The sequence below is a fragment of the Ambystoma mexicanum genome, chromosome 14, assembly GCF_040938575.1.
Source record: "Ambystoma mexicanum isolate Mex_15411 chromosome 14, UKY_AmexF1_1, whole genome shotgun sequence".
NCBI lineage: Eukaryota > Metazoa > Chordata > Amphibia > Caudata > Ambystomatidae > Ambystoma > Ambystoma mexicanum.
In genome coordinates, this window is record NC_090940.1 from 669,666,238 (window position 1) to 669,678,970 (window position 12,733).

A 12,733-nucleotide genomic window follows, 5' to 3' on the forward strand; every position below is an offset into this window, starting at 1 on the left:
GACCTCGTAGTAAGGCGGTAAGGATTTACCGGTACCGGTATTTTAAAGGTACCGGTATTTTACCGGTACCGGTAAATCCCTACCGCCATCCGTGTAATGAGGCCCTTAGTGTGTTGTGCCACCCCTTTAAGATAATATGAGTTAATGTTAAATGTTAAAGGTATTTGTACCACGCACCGTTGTTGTGGAGCACTGTGCGACTCTGCGATGTTTCCATGAGCCCCCTCCATCCACAGACTCACTCAGGGCACGTCTGCCTAGTTTGGACTCCCCAGACGCACTGCGCGGCTGGACCATGCCCCCTTTATTTAAAGGCATGCAGTGGAGCGCAACGTCACTCCGCCGCATGCTGATACCCTTAAAGGGGCAACACCACACTCCTCCTTTTTCATGAGGACAAACAATAAACAATACAACAATGCTAATACTATAACACAACACCCACAGCAAATCAGATCACAAATGTACCCCTTTAATCACAGCCACACGGGTCCCCTTACCACTAGAGCACCCCACTGGGGCCGCTCGGGCTCACTGTTCCAACAGATAGTCACTGAGGCAAACAGGTTTCCCTCGCCCTTTCCTCAGAGTGTACCTCCTGCCCGCCTCCTGAAGAGGGGATCATTCGTCGCCCGTCACGCTGACCGGAGAGCAGGGAAGAGGTGCCATACCCCTGCCCTCATCTGGAACCTCTGTGATGTCCTTGTCCGGGGGCAACTCTGCCTGAGGTTCCCCTAGTCTTTTAAAGAAACGTAAGTTTCGGGTGACAGATGCCTTGTCATCGGAGGCCGTCACCATGGACCCTTTGACAGCCATTACGTCCAATGGCTCAGGCTCGTAAGTTATTGATAACTTCCAGTGTGGGTGCCTGTTTCCGATAAGCACCTCATCGCCAGGCATGAGTTGCTGAGGTCTGAGACCTCTCCTCTGATTTTCCTGTTCAATCCTTACCCTGCGGTCACGTTCCACCTGTTGATCATCAATGACCGCAGGTTCCTTTTCCCTGACATCGGGTATCAGTCCTCTCAGGCATCGTTTGAGAGGGGCTTCTGCCGGGTCACATCCCGTGGATGTGTGTGGGGTGATCCGGTAAACACACAGAAACTGGTACAGCACCTTTTCCAGGCACCGCCCTTGCCCCTCCGTGATGCGGGACAATGTGTTGAGGGTTCGCATCAGTCTCTCCGCCTCCCCGTTCGCCCTGGGCCACAGCGGGGTAATCTTCCTGTGATGAACCCCATAGTCCTCCATCAGGGCCGCAAACCTCTCGCCCTGAAATGGCACCCCATTGTCTGAACACAGAGCCTTGGGGAGTCCATGTGCCGCGAAGATCTTTTCCATGGCCACCACCACATTCTCAAAGACCACTGACTCAATGAACTCCACTGCAGGGTATCTGGACCATTCGTCTACCATCACCAGGAAGTGGGTGTCCTGTGTCGTGGAGCCAAAGTCTGCATGCACCACTTCCCATGGTTGCGTGCCTTCGGGCATGGATTCTATGGAAGACTCTCTCTGCACTGGAGACGCCGCCTGGCACCATACACACGACGCCACAAACTCCTCCACATGTTTCTCCAGCTCGGGAAACCACACCTTTAGGCACAGACAGGCTTTCGTCTTGGCAGCCCATTGATGACCTTGGTGGCCCAACCCAATGACCTCCTGGACCTTCACCTGAGGGACTACGATCTGGTCACCCCTGAGTAGGAGACCAGACCCGGAAAATGCCAGTTCATCCCTCACCTTCCACAACTGTTCAAGCGCCACCTTTGCCTCCTGCGTTCGCATTACCAGAGAATCCAGCACCGCCTTCCAGGATCCCTGCTGCATCGCCGCCTTCAGGATGTGAAAACACTCGTCCTGGGCGCAGCCACCTCAAGGTCTTCCAAAGGCAAGGAGTTGGGTGTTGTCGCCTCCACCACCAACTGAATGTGAGCACCCGCTTCCTCTGCACAGTCATCCGCCCAGCCCTACGTGTCCCCTCTGGGGTGGCGAGACAGGTAGTCATCTGCATTGTTGGTGCCTGGCCGATAGACCAGCGAGACACGGTACTCGAGTAACGCCAGCATCCACGGTTCAATCCTCGCCAGTGGTTTCGAGGATGAGCCTGCCAAGATGGGCAGCAAAGGCTTGTGGTCGGTCACTACTGTTACAGCTCAACCCAGAATATACAACCGGAAGTGCCTGCAACCCCATAGAACAGCCAAGACCTCCCACTCGATCTGGGAGTAACGTTGCTCAGTCTTGGACAGCACCTTGCTGGCATACGCCACTGGCCTGACACTTGAATCGGCACTTACCTGTGTCAACACCGCCCACAGACCAAAAGGGCTGGGTCCACTACGATCTCTGACTGGAGGGTGGGATCGAAGAACGCCATGGTGTCCTCTGCCATGAGAGCGCTTTTGATGTTTTTTCAAAAGCTGCTTGTTTTAGCTGCCCCCATCGCCACACGGTCTTCTTCTTTGTGAGGGCTCGCAGGGGCTCTGACCGAGAGGCCAAGTTCTTTATTAAGCGGCCACAGTATGTCACCATGCCCAAGAAACTTCGTACCTCAAATACATTCTCCGGTGGACGAGCAACCTTGATGCCTTTAACCTTGCGGGGGTCAGGTGACACACCTCCCCCCTTGAACATGAACTCAAAGAATTCGATGGTAGGCTTCGGCAATTCACATTTTTCAAGGTGTAGTGGCAGGCCATGGGAAAGAAGCCATTCAAATGTCTTGGCGAGCTTGTGCAGATGTTCTGATTCTGGTTTTGCAAACACCAGGATGTTGTCACTTATGTTTAAAACACCATCTAGTTCCGCCAGGGCACCACAAATAATGTTTTGAAACACCTCCGCTGCAGAGGACACCCCAAAACTCAGTCTCTTGTACCGATACAGCCCTCTGTGAGTGGTGAATGCCGTGATGTATCGAGATTCAGGGTGCAACACGACCTGGTGGTACCCGGCCCTGAGGTCCAATTCTGAAAAGAACCAGGCCCCCTGCAGCTCAGTGATAATGTCATCTATGGTAGGTGTTAAATGACACTCTCTCTTGACCGGATCTCCTGCCATCTGCCCAATCCCTTCTCATAAACAGGAGTATTTTTCCAGCAATGTTTGAATGTCTTCCACGTACACTGAGTACGCTAAACTCACAATCCCTAGGGCTTCACCGCTGTACAGCTCAACAACGTGTTGGTGCTTACAGGTGTCACGTAGAAGCAGACCCTTATTTTAGAATCACCATGCCCCACGTCCGCCACAAAAGCACCATCCAGGGGAATTGGCTTGGACCCCCCAAATGTGAAGATGCATGCCTTGGGAGCAGCCAATTGCAGGCGGCACTCCATGGCATCGTAGTGTTCCCTAGCCATCACGTTGACAGGGGCCCCAATGTCCACCAGCACCAGGACAGATGATTCGTTGACTGTGACAATGCACCGCGGGTGCCGCCTGTTCTTCGATTTGAGGGCCTCAACGCTGGATACAAAGAAAATGTTCTCCTCTTCCTCCTTTTCCTCTTCTTCCTCCTCTTCTAGTTGTGCACCTTCATTACCCTGATCAACCTGGGTGACATTAGGCGGGGGTGATTGGCGAAAATAGCCAAACCGAACAGGACCCCTCGGCACTATCACCGGTAGGGAGGCCATGCACATTCTGGCGTAGTGGTCAGCTATAACACATTGACCACACGCTTTCCCTGCCGCTGGGCACTCAGTAGGGTGGGGCCGGTCATACTCACACTTTAGACACGCCTCCCCTGGCTTTCCACCCCTGCCACAGAAATTGCCTGCTGGCCTCCTGGCACCCTTGCCACCACGGCCCACAGCACAGACCTCTTCCGCCTTGACTGGGCACACTCCTGCTTTCGTTTTGGAAGCTTGCACCTCAGACACCTCTTGGCACGACCCAGTTCGAGGATATTAGGCAGGGTGGTCCCAGGCTACCTCAGCACCTGTCTGCGTAGCTTCCATGACAAGCATCCTTGGATCAGCTTATTCCTGACCATTGCATCAGGATTGTCCCAGGCACATGCCACTGACAGCCGCCGGAGACGGCCATAGAAGGTGTCAGGAATTTCATCATCTTTCTGACGGGTGGAAAGCATCACAAAGCGTTCATAGTACGCATTTTCCAAAGGCAGGAAGTAGTCATGAAGAGCCATCTTCGCTGTGCCGTAGGACCCATCTGTTGGTTGAAAAGACTGAAAAATTTCATGGACCGCAGTTCCCACAGAATACAATAGGGTCGTCAGCTTGCTGTCCTCATTGGTCTCCATGGTGGCCCAGAAGTACATGTTGAGGCAATCAATCCACTGCTCCACCTTGGCCCCAGGCTGGATGGGGGACCAGTGACGTCAAACTCAGGGATTGGCTGCAGCACCCCCGGTGGTCTCATCTGGGCCAAGGCTTGAGGGGCAGGTTGGGGCAGAGCCTGGGTCACAGGTGGGGGCGGAGTGGGGGCGGGATCTGGGGCAGTGGCTGGGCAACCGGCTGGCCTTCAGCTTCATCAGGCTGATCATTCATGGGTTAAGCGCACAAGCACCCCACTTTGGATGACGATGGAGCCGCAACGCACGCTGACAGTCTGTTTCAAGATGAAAATAGTTGCAGGCCTTCTTGACCTTGAAATTCACCACACCAGTCCGAATACAGTTCAGGATATACCCATCTTCCAGTCTCAAGTACACAGCCAGCATGAAGCAGTAGAGATCACAGGCAAAGCAGGAAAGTGTCCAAAAATTGAGCCAGGGAGGCCTAGGGGACCAACAAAGAAAACAGCAGGCCACCCCAGCACCTCACCTCCAAGCAAAATTCTATTGCTAATACATTTTGACTCGCAGAACAGATTTAGATGACATTCTCAGCCAGAAGAGTTTGGGTCCCCCAAATTGGACATTGTGGGAAGCATTCATTAAAAAATAAAAACGTTATTAAGAAAACAAGTCAATTTTCAGCCTTCTGTTGAGACTTGAGTGTCGTGTAGGCAGTAGAGGCCTCCGTCCCCAAATGCCGCACAGGGAGAACTTAAAGCAACTCTCTGTGCAGCCGTTGAGGTCACAGGCGAAGATGTTCAAATGTCCAAGTCCGGGAACGCGAACCTCTGGGACCCCACACTGCTGCAAGAAAATGCGGATTAAGTACCAAGCAAGAAACAGTAACTACAGTATTAGAATAACCGGAAAGGTCTTACCAATCAGGGTCAAGGAGGGGATAAGGAACCTAGTGGAGAGGTCCGGGACCCACGTGGACGGCAGTACCCCAAGAGGAGTAGGCTCAGTTGTTCGCCTGTCAGCAGGAGCTGTGGAGCTGTGGAACTGTGAGGCAAGGAGTTCAAAGAACCAGGGTGCAAAAGGGTGATCCAGGAGGCAGTCCAATAACAGTCCGTGGTCGAGAGCCGTGTATCACTGTGCAAACAAATCCGAAGGGGTAAATCCAAGAGGAGTCCAGTAAAGCAGGCCAGGTCGATTCCGTGAGTGATCCAAAGATGATTCAAAGTCCGTAGCGCCAAACAGAATGCAGAGCACAGCTGAGAAGCAACGAATACCCAGGTTTCCGGGTTTATGTACTCGCGCTTCTGGTCACGTGATGCGTGGCATGGTCACGTGATCGGGCAAGAGCATCACGTGACCTCACAGTCCCGCGATGCGGAAGCTCAGGGTTAGCCCTTCGCGATCCTATGCGCCAAGGCAATTGCCAATGTAGAAACGGCCGTAGTCTGACAGCCGTCCTATTACGGACCAGGCGCGGGTGTGCCCGCAAGACGTGTGTGAGTCCACGTGAGTCCCGGGGAAGGGGGGAAGTGAGAGAAGGGCGGGACTGGGGATGAGGGAGTGCCCTGGGGACCGCATGATGAGGGATCGTGACAGAACCCCCTCCCAAAGGCCCACGACCCCGTGGGCAGGAAGGGTGATCCCGGTGGAAGCGAGCCACCAACCGGGGAGCGTGGACATCAATAGCAGGAACCCAAGAGCGCTCCTCCGGACCATAACCGACCCAATCAACCAGGTATTGCAAGCGCCCCCTGCAGACCCGGGAGCCCAGAATGGAGGAAACCTCATACTCGTCTGGGGAAGCCAAGGACACCGGGGCAGCAGAGGCGCGCAAGCGGGACGGGGCCGGACACGGTTTGAGAAGGGAGACATGAAATACAGGGTGTACCCTCCAAGAACCCGGGAGAACCAGTCGGTATGTGACAGGGTTGATAACCCGGGAAACCACATAGGGACCCACAAAACGGGGCAACAACTTCCTACAACCCACTAGCCTCAAGTGACGAGTGGAAAGCCATACCCGGGAACCCACCGAGAAAGACGGAGCCAACAGCCGTTTCTTATCTGCCTGGACCTTCATGGAAGACTGAGCCTCACGGAGATGTAAAGCAGTCTGGTCGTGGATAGAGGACAAATCCCTAAGACAGGCGCTGGCGGCCGGATTGGTGGAGGCCGCAAGGTCAGGGATCGGTAATGTGCGGGGATGTTGGCCATAGAGAACATAGAAGGGGGAGAACCCAGTGGATGCATGAACCGCATTGTTATAAGCGAATTCAGCGTGTCTGAGGGCACGCAACCAAGAGCACTGTTGTTGCAGGATCAGACAGCGGAGATATTGTTCCATTGTTTGATTAGTCCTTTCGGTCTGACCATCCGTCTCCGGGTGGTAGGCCGAAGAGAACCGGACATCGATACCCAACAACCTAGTTAGAGCGCGCCAGAAGCGAGAAGTGAATTGCGATCCCCGGTCTGATATAAGGACAGAGGGTAACCCAAAAAGACAAAAGACGGTATCAAAGAACAGGGTGGCCAGGATGGAAGCAGAGGGGATACCCTTGCAGGGGATGAAGCGTGCCATCTTTGAGAAGGAATCCACCACCACCCAAATAGTGTCGTAACCCTGTACCCGAGGGAGTTCCGTGACAAAGTCCATGGTTACCGTATGCCATGGTTTCGGGGGCACTGGTAAAGGGAGAAGCAGGCCTAACGGGCGACCCCTACGGGTTTTGCATTGTGTACAAATGGTGCATGTATTGACGTAACAATCCACGTCCCTCTTCATGCCCGGCCACCAACACCAACGCTTCAGGAGGGATAACGTACGGCGTTGGCCAGGATGACCATTCACAGGGGCATCGTGCGACCATTCCATTGCCATGTTGCGTGTGTCGGCAGTGGGCAAGAATAGGCGGTTCAGCACAAACGGGAGGCCATCCTGGAACACCGGATCCCACTCAGTTAGTTGGTCGGGATGTAAGGACACCCACTTGCGTACTGCGTCCACTAAGGGCATCGAGGGAGTACATAGACAAACGACCTTAGTGTCGTCCAACATTGTGTTAGGGTATACGGGAAGAGAGACCCCCCCGGGAGAGCGGGACAGCGCATCGGCCTTGCCGTGTGCGGAACCAGCCCGATGCCGAATTTGGAAATCGAATGCTGCGAAGAAAAGGTGCCACCTCACCTGACGGCTGTTAAGGCACTTCAGGGAAGCCAAGTCCTGCAGGTTCTGGTGATCAGTAAACACCGTGACTCGATACTTGGCGCCCAAGAGATGGTGTCGCCACACGCGGAAAGCGTCCATAACCGCCAACAACTCCTTCTCGGTCACGGTGTAGTGTGACTCGGGGGTGGTAAACTTGCGGGAATGAAATGCAACAGGGTGCAGACGACCCGTGGCCTGACATGCTTGGGATAAGACAGCACCAAGAGCGAAGGAGGAGGCGTCAGCTTCCACGATAAAAGGGAGTTCAGAGTCGGGATGCTGAAGAACAGGGGCTGTGGTGAAAGCAGTCTTCAGTGAATCAAAGGCCTTCTGTTGTGTATCAGACCAAAGGAAGGGAACTCTAGGACTGGTTAATGCAGTGAGGGGAGACACGATAGAAGAAAACCCAGAGATGAATCTCCTGTAGAAATTCGCAAAACCCAAAAAGGACTGAAGGGCTTTCAGGTTCGCAGGAATAGGCCAGTCCAAAACCGCTTTAACCTTGGAGTGGTTCATGGACAACCCCCCGGGAGTGATACAGAACCCGAGGAAATCAACATTACCAACGTGGAACAGGCACTTTTCCGGTTTGGCATATAGTGAGTGTTTCTGTAAGCGTGTTAATACCTCACGAACGTGTCGCACATGCTCTTCCAGGGATTGAGAAAAGATTAAGATGTCATCGAGGTAAACCACGACGTAAACATCTAAGATATCGCTCAGGATATCATTCATAAACCTCTGGAAGGTTGCCGGGGCATTACACAGCCCAAAGGGCATGACTGTATATTCGTATAGGCCGTACCGGGTACAGAAAGCGGTTTTCCATTCGTCCCCGGAACGGACGCGGACCAGGTTGTAGGCTCCGCGGAGGTCCAGTTTTGTAAAAATGGTAGCGTGTGTGAGTCGGTCCAGCAAGGGCGTGATGAGGGGAATAGGGTACCGATCTTTCCTCGTGATAGCATTCAGGCGTCTATAATCAACACATGGGCGTAGATCGCCTTCCTTTTTCGGCACAAAAAAGATAGGGCTGGCTGCAGGTGAGGTGGATGGTCGTATGTGCCCTAAGCTCAAGGACTTCCTAATGTACTCCTTGAGAGTCATTTCCTCGGATGGCGAGAGGGAATAGATCCGCCCCGTGGGAACCACTGTATCAGGGAGTAGATCGATGGGGCAATCGTACAGGCGATGTGGAGGCAGTGTTTCAGAGGAGCCACGATCAAAGACAGCTGCGAAATCTTGATAGACCTGGGGAACGTCTAGTGCCACTAACCCAACTACGTGTTCTGATGGTGTATCTTGCGGATCCTGTACTGTAAGATGAGCTATAGCCTGGGCAGGATTGTCGCTGTGTGCGTCTGTGGGAAGACAGAAATGCTGGCAGACAGCCGACTCAAAATGAACCAAACCCAATTTCCAATCAATGAGGGGATTATGTTCCTGAAGCCAAGGGATTCCCAGGATGAGCCCAAACTGTGGCGTGGAGATAAGGTCAAAACTAATGGTCTCCCTATGTCTGGATTGTATTGTTAATAGCAAAGGGGCTGTTTGTTGTTTGACTGGGCCCGAAATCAAGGACGAGCCATCTACAGCCTGTACCGGTTCAGGCCTGGTCTTGGTCAAGAGGGGCAGGTTTAACAAACGGGCCAAGGAAATGTCGATAAAGTTTCCCGTGGCCCCAGAGTCAATTATCAGAGTAACAGGATGTGAAACGGACGCTGTGGGCTGTAGAGTGGCTTGTACATGAATGGGCCGGATACGTCCGAAAGAGGGTGTAGGGTTCGGGGTGTCTGTGGTATAGCTCGATCCCGTCCCCGGTACTATGATCGAGCTATCTGAAAACCCTGTGGCTTGTTTTTGGGACGACGTGGGCATTCCTTAACAAAATGACCTAGGGTGCCGCAGTAGTAGCAAGCGTTATCCGCCCTCCTGCGTTCCCTTTCCAAAGGAGATATCGGACTCCTGACCCCCCCGATCTGCATGGGTTCTTGGGAGGAGTCAGAAGAAGGAACTGTCATGGGAGAAGTGGAGGAGTGAGTGAAACCTGCTTCCGCTCTTCTTTCGGACCTACGTGTGTCCACCTGGAGTGACAAGTCAACCAGATCTTGGAATGCAGTGGGTAATGAGGGTACTACTGATAAGGCGTCCTTCATAGGGTTGCTGAGGCCCCTATAGAAGACGACTGCTTTCTTGCCCTCTGGCCAAGAGGTTTCAGCGGATAGCTGGTTAAAACGGGTTATGTATTCAATGAGAGAACCCCTACCCTGGCACAAATCCAGAAGTTCCAGATCTCGAGATTGGGCCTTGTGTCTAGTATCAAAAACCCTGGACATCTCGGTGACGAGGAGATCGAAATCATATAAGGCCGGGTTATCGTTCTCCAATAAGGGGTTGGCCCATGCAGCGGCAATCCCAGCCAAATGGGAAAGGGTAAATGCCGCTTTCGTGGTGGAATCTGGAAAAGCCTGAGGCCGGCACAGGAAATGCAACTTGCATTGGTTTAGGAAGGTCCTAAATTTCTTGGGATCCCTGTGGTATCTCTCAGGGGCCGCCAATGGGAATGGAGTAGGTAGCATCATGGGAACGGGATTCTGGGGAACAATCGGAGGTGGAACAAGTCGAGAAACAGAGGGTGTGTCTCCGAATTCTACATCTGGGGGTAAAGGGTGTCTGGCACTTTGTATGTGGTCGAGACGTTGATGGATAGCAGTGTTGGCTGCCGCCATATCGGCTCGTAGCACTGTAATGGCTTGGACTATAGCAGACATGGGGTCTTCAGCGTTCCCCTCCATTGCCTACACGACTATAGGCTTCTCAGTCTGTTGAGACTTGAGTGTCGTGCAGGCAGTAGAGGCCTCCGTCCCCAAATGCCGCACAGGGAGAACTTAAAGCAACTCTCTGTGCAGCCGTTGAGGTCACAGGCGAAGATGTTCAAATGTCCAAGTCCGGGAACGCGAACCTCTGGGACCCCACACTGCTGCAAGAAAATGCGGATTAAGTACCAAGCAAGAAACAGTAACTACAGTATTAGAATAACCGGAAAGGTCTTACCAATCAGGGTCAAGGAGGGGATGAGGAACCTAGTGGAGAGGTCCGGGACCCACGTGGACGGCAGTACCCCAAGAGGAGTAGGCTCAGTTGTTCGCCTGTCAGCAGGAGCTGTGGAGCTGTGGAACTGTGAGGCAAGGAGTTCAAAGAACCAGGGTGCAAAAGGGTGATCCAGGAGGCAGTCCAATAACAGTCCGTGGTCGAGAGCCGTGTATCACTGTGCAAACAAATCCGAAGGGGTAAATCCAAGAGGAGTCCAGTAAAGCAGGCCAGGTCGATTCCGTGAGTGATCCAAAGATGATTCAAAGTCCGTAGCGCCAAACAGAATGCAGAGCACAGCTGAGAAGCAACGAATACCCAGGTTTCCGGGTTTATGTACTCGCGCTTCTGGTCACGTGATGCGTGGCATGGTCACGTGATCGGGCAAGAGCATCACGTGACCTCACAGTCCCGCGATGCGGAAGCTCAGGGTTAGCCCTTCGCGATCCTATGCGCCAAGGCAATTGCCAATGTAGAAACGGCCGTAGTCTGACAGCCGTCCTATTACGGACCAGGCGCGGGTGTGCCCGCAAGACGTGTGTGAGTCCACGTGAGTCCCGGGGAAGGGGGGAAGTGAGAGAAGGGCGGGACTGGGGATGAGGGAGTGCCCTGGGGACCGCATGATGAGGGATCGTGACACCTACCCACATTCATTTTCCCATAGAGAAAAAGTGCCACTTTTGAACAGTCGTAGCACAAAAAACGCTGTGCAGATTTGGACCCAATAAGAAACAACTTGCACACAACTGTGTTGACTTAATTTTCTTGACTGGTTGTGGCAAATCTGTTCAGTAGTTTTTAAGATATTTGGCAAAGATGGGGGTGTGGCCTACTTCCAAAAACGTTGATATATCTCCACAGTCACAGCTCTCAACTCACACGCTTTTGGCGGGTGTCACCCGCCTTGTGAAGGGCTGACTCACCCGCCAAGCCTCCTACAAGCCCATTCATTCCAATGGGCGTCTCACCCGCCAAAAACAAAATCGGGTGATTACACCCGCCTTTGTGACACAAATGGTTGAGAGCTATGCCACAGTGGTTTGCAGCAAGGCGGCTTTTCAGAAATGAAAACTCACCATTTGAATTTTTTGGTCCAATGTGAGCCAGTCCTGCATTAGTACCAGTGGAAGTCAAAAATGAAAAGTGGCCAAAATGGTATTTGGAGGAGGAAAAGGGATGCAAACGCATCAGGCTAGAGGCGGGGGTTGGGGGGAAGAGGACACCATGTGGAATTGGGGAGGTGGGGGTGGTCTGGGAAGCCAGTAACAGGTAGAACTTTTACAGCTTATCTGGGGAATACCAGGGGAATCTCACATGATTACTGTGGCAATGCCACAAGACACGTCTGGGAAAACACGGACTGAACAGTGATAGAGGGTTATTGGAGAGTGTTAGGAAGGGAAAAAGCAATTGAAGGAGGTGGGGGGCCAAGAAAAGAGTTGGGGCACATGGTGAGTGCCTGCGGGAAGGGGGAAGACTTTTTAATTTTCTAGCGTTTTTCAGCATATCTGGGAAATACTGGGGTAATCTTGCAGGATTATTGTAGCAATGTCTGACTCCTTTTTCCATTATCAGAGGAATCAGCACAATGCTATGCTACCAAAGGGATCAGAAATTATTTCAGGGTGAAATTACTGTGGGAATAGAGAGATGGAAAAGAAAATGTACACCTGCAGAGATCACAACTACTAGGCAGGGGGCATTGGGTCTTTGGGAACAAATTATGGGTCCAGTAGCCGGAAAAACGATAGTATAACAAGACCCTTAAAATTCAGTGAACAAAAAAATCACATTCATATTCATTGAAATAACTTTAGATAAGAGAGACTTAAGGTGATCAGATTCAATACAACAAAACCATTGACCATTAAGGACATGTGGGAAGTGATGACCAGCTTACACCTGAAATGTGAACATAGGATAGTCCATTTGACAATTCCACAGTGCCTACCCAGTGCTTACCAGTCAGTAACCATCCATGGATGTTACCACATGACACATGAGCAAGGTATTGTAGGTATGAAAAGTTGCCTAAATGCATGCATTTTGCTCAAGAAATGGTGTTTGTCTAGCAGGGTGTGGTATTTTATACAGAGCTTAACCAACCCAAGACAGGCATTTATCCAAGCTGTGGAGGGCAGCATACATAGTTTCCGTCTTATGAGGGATCAATA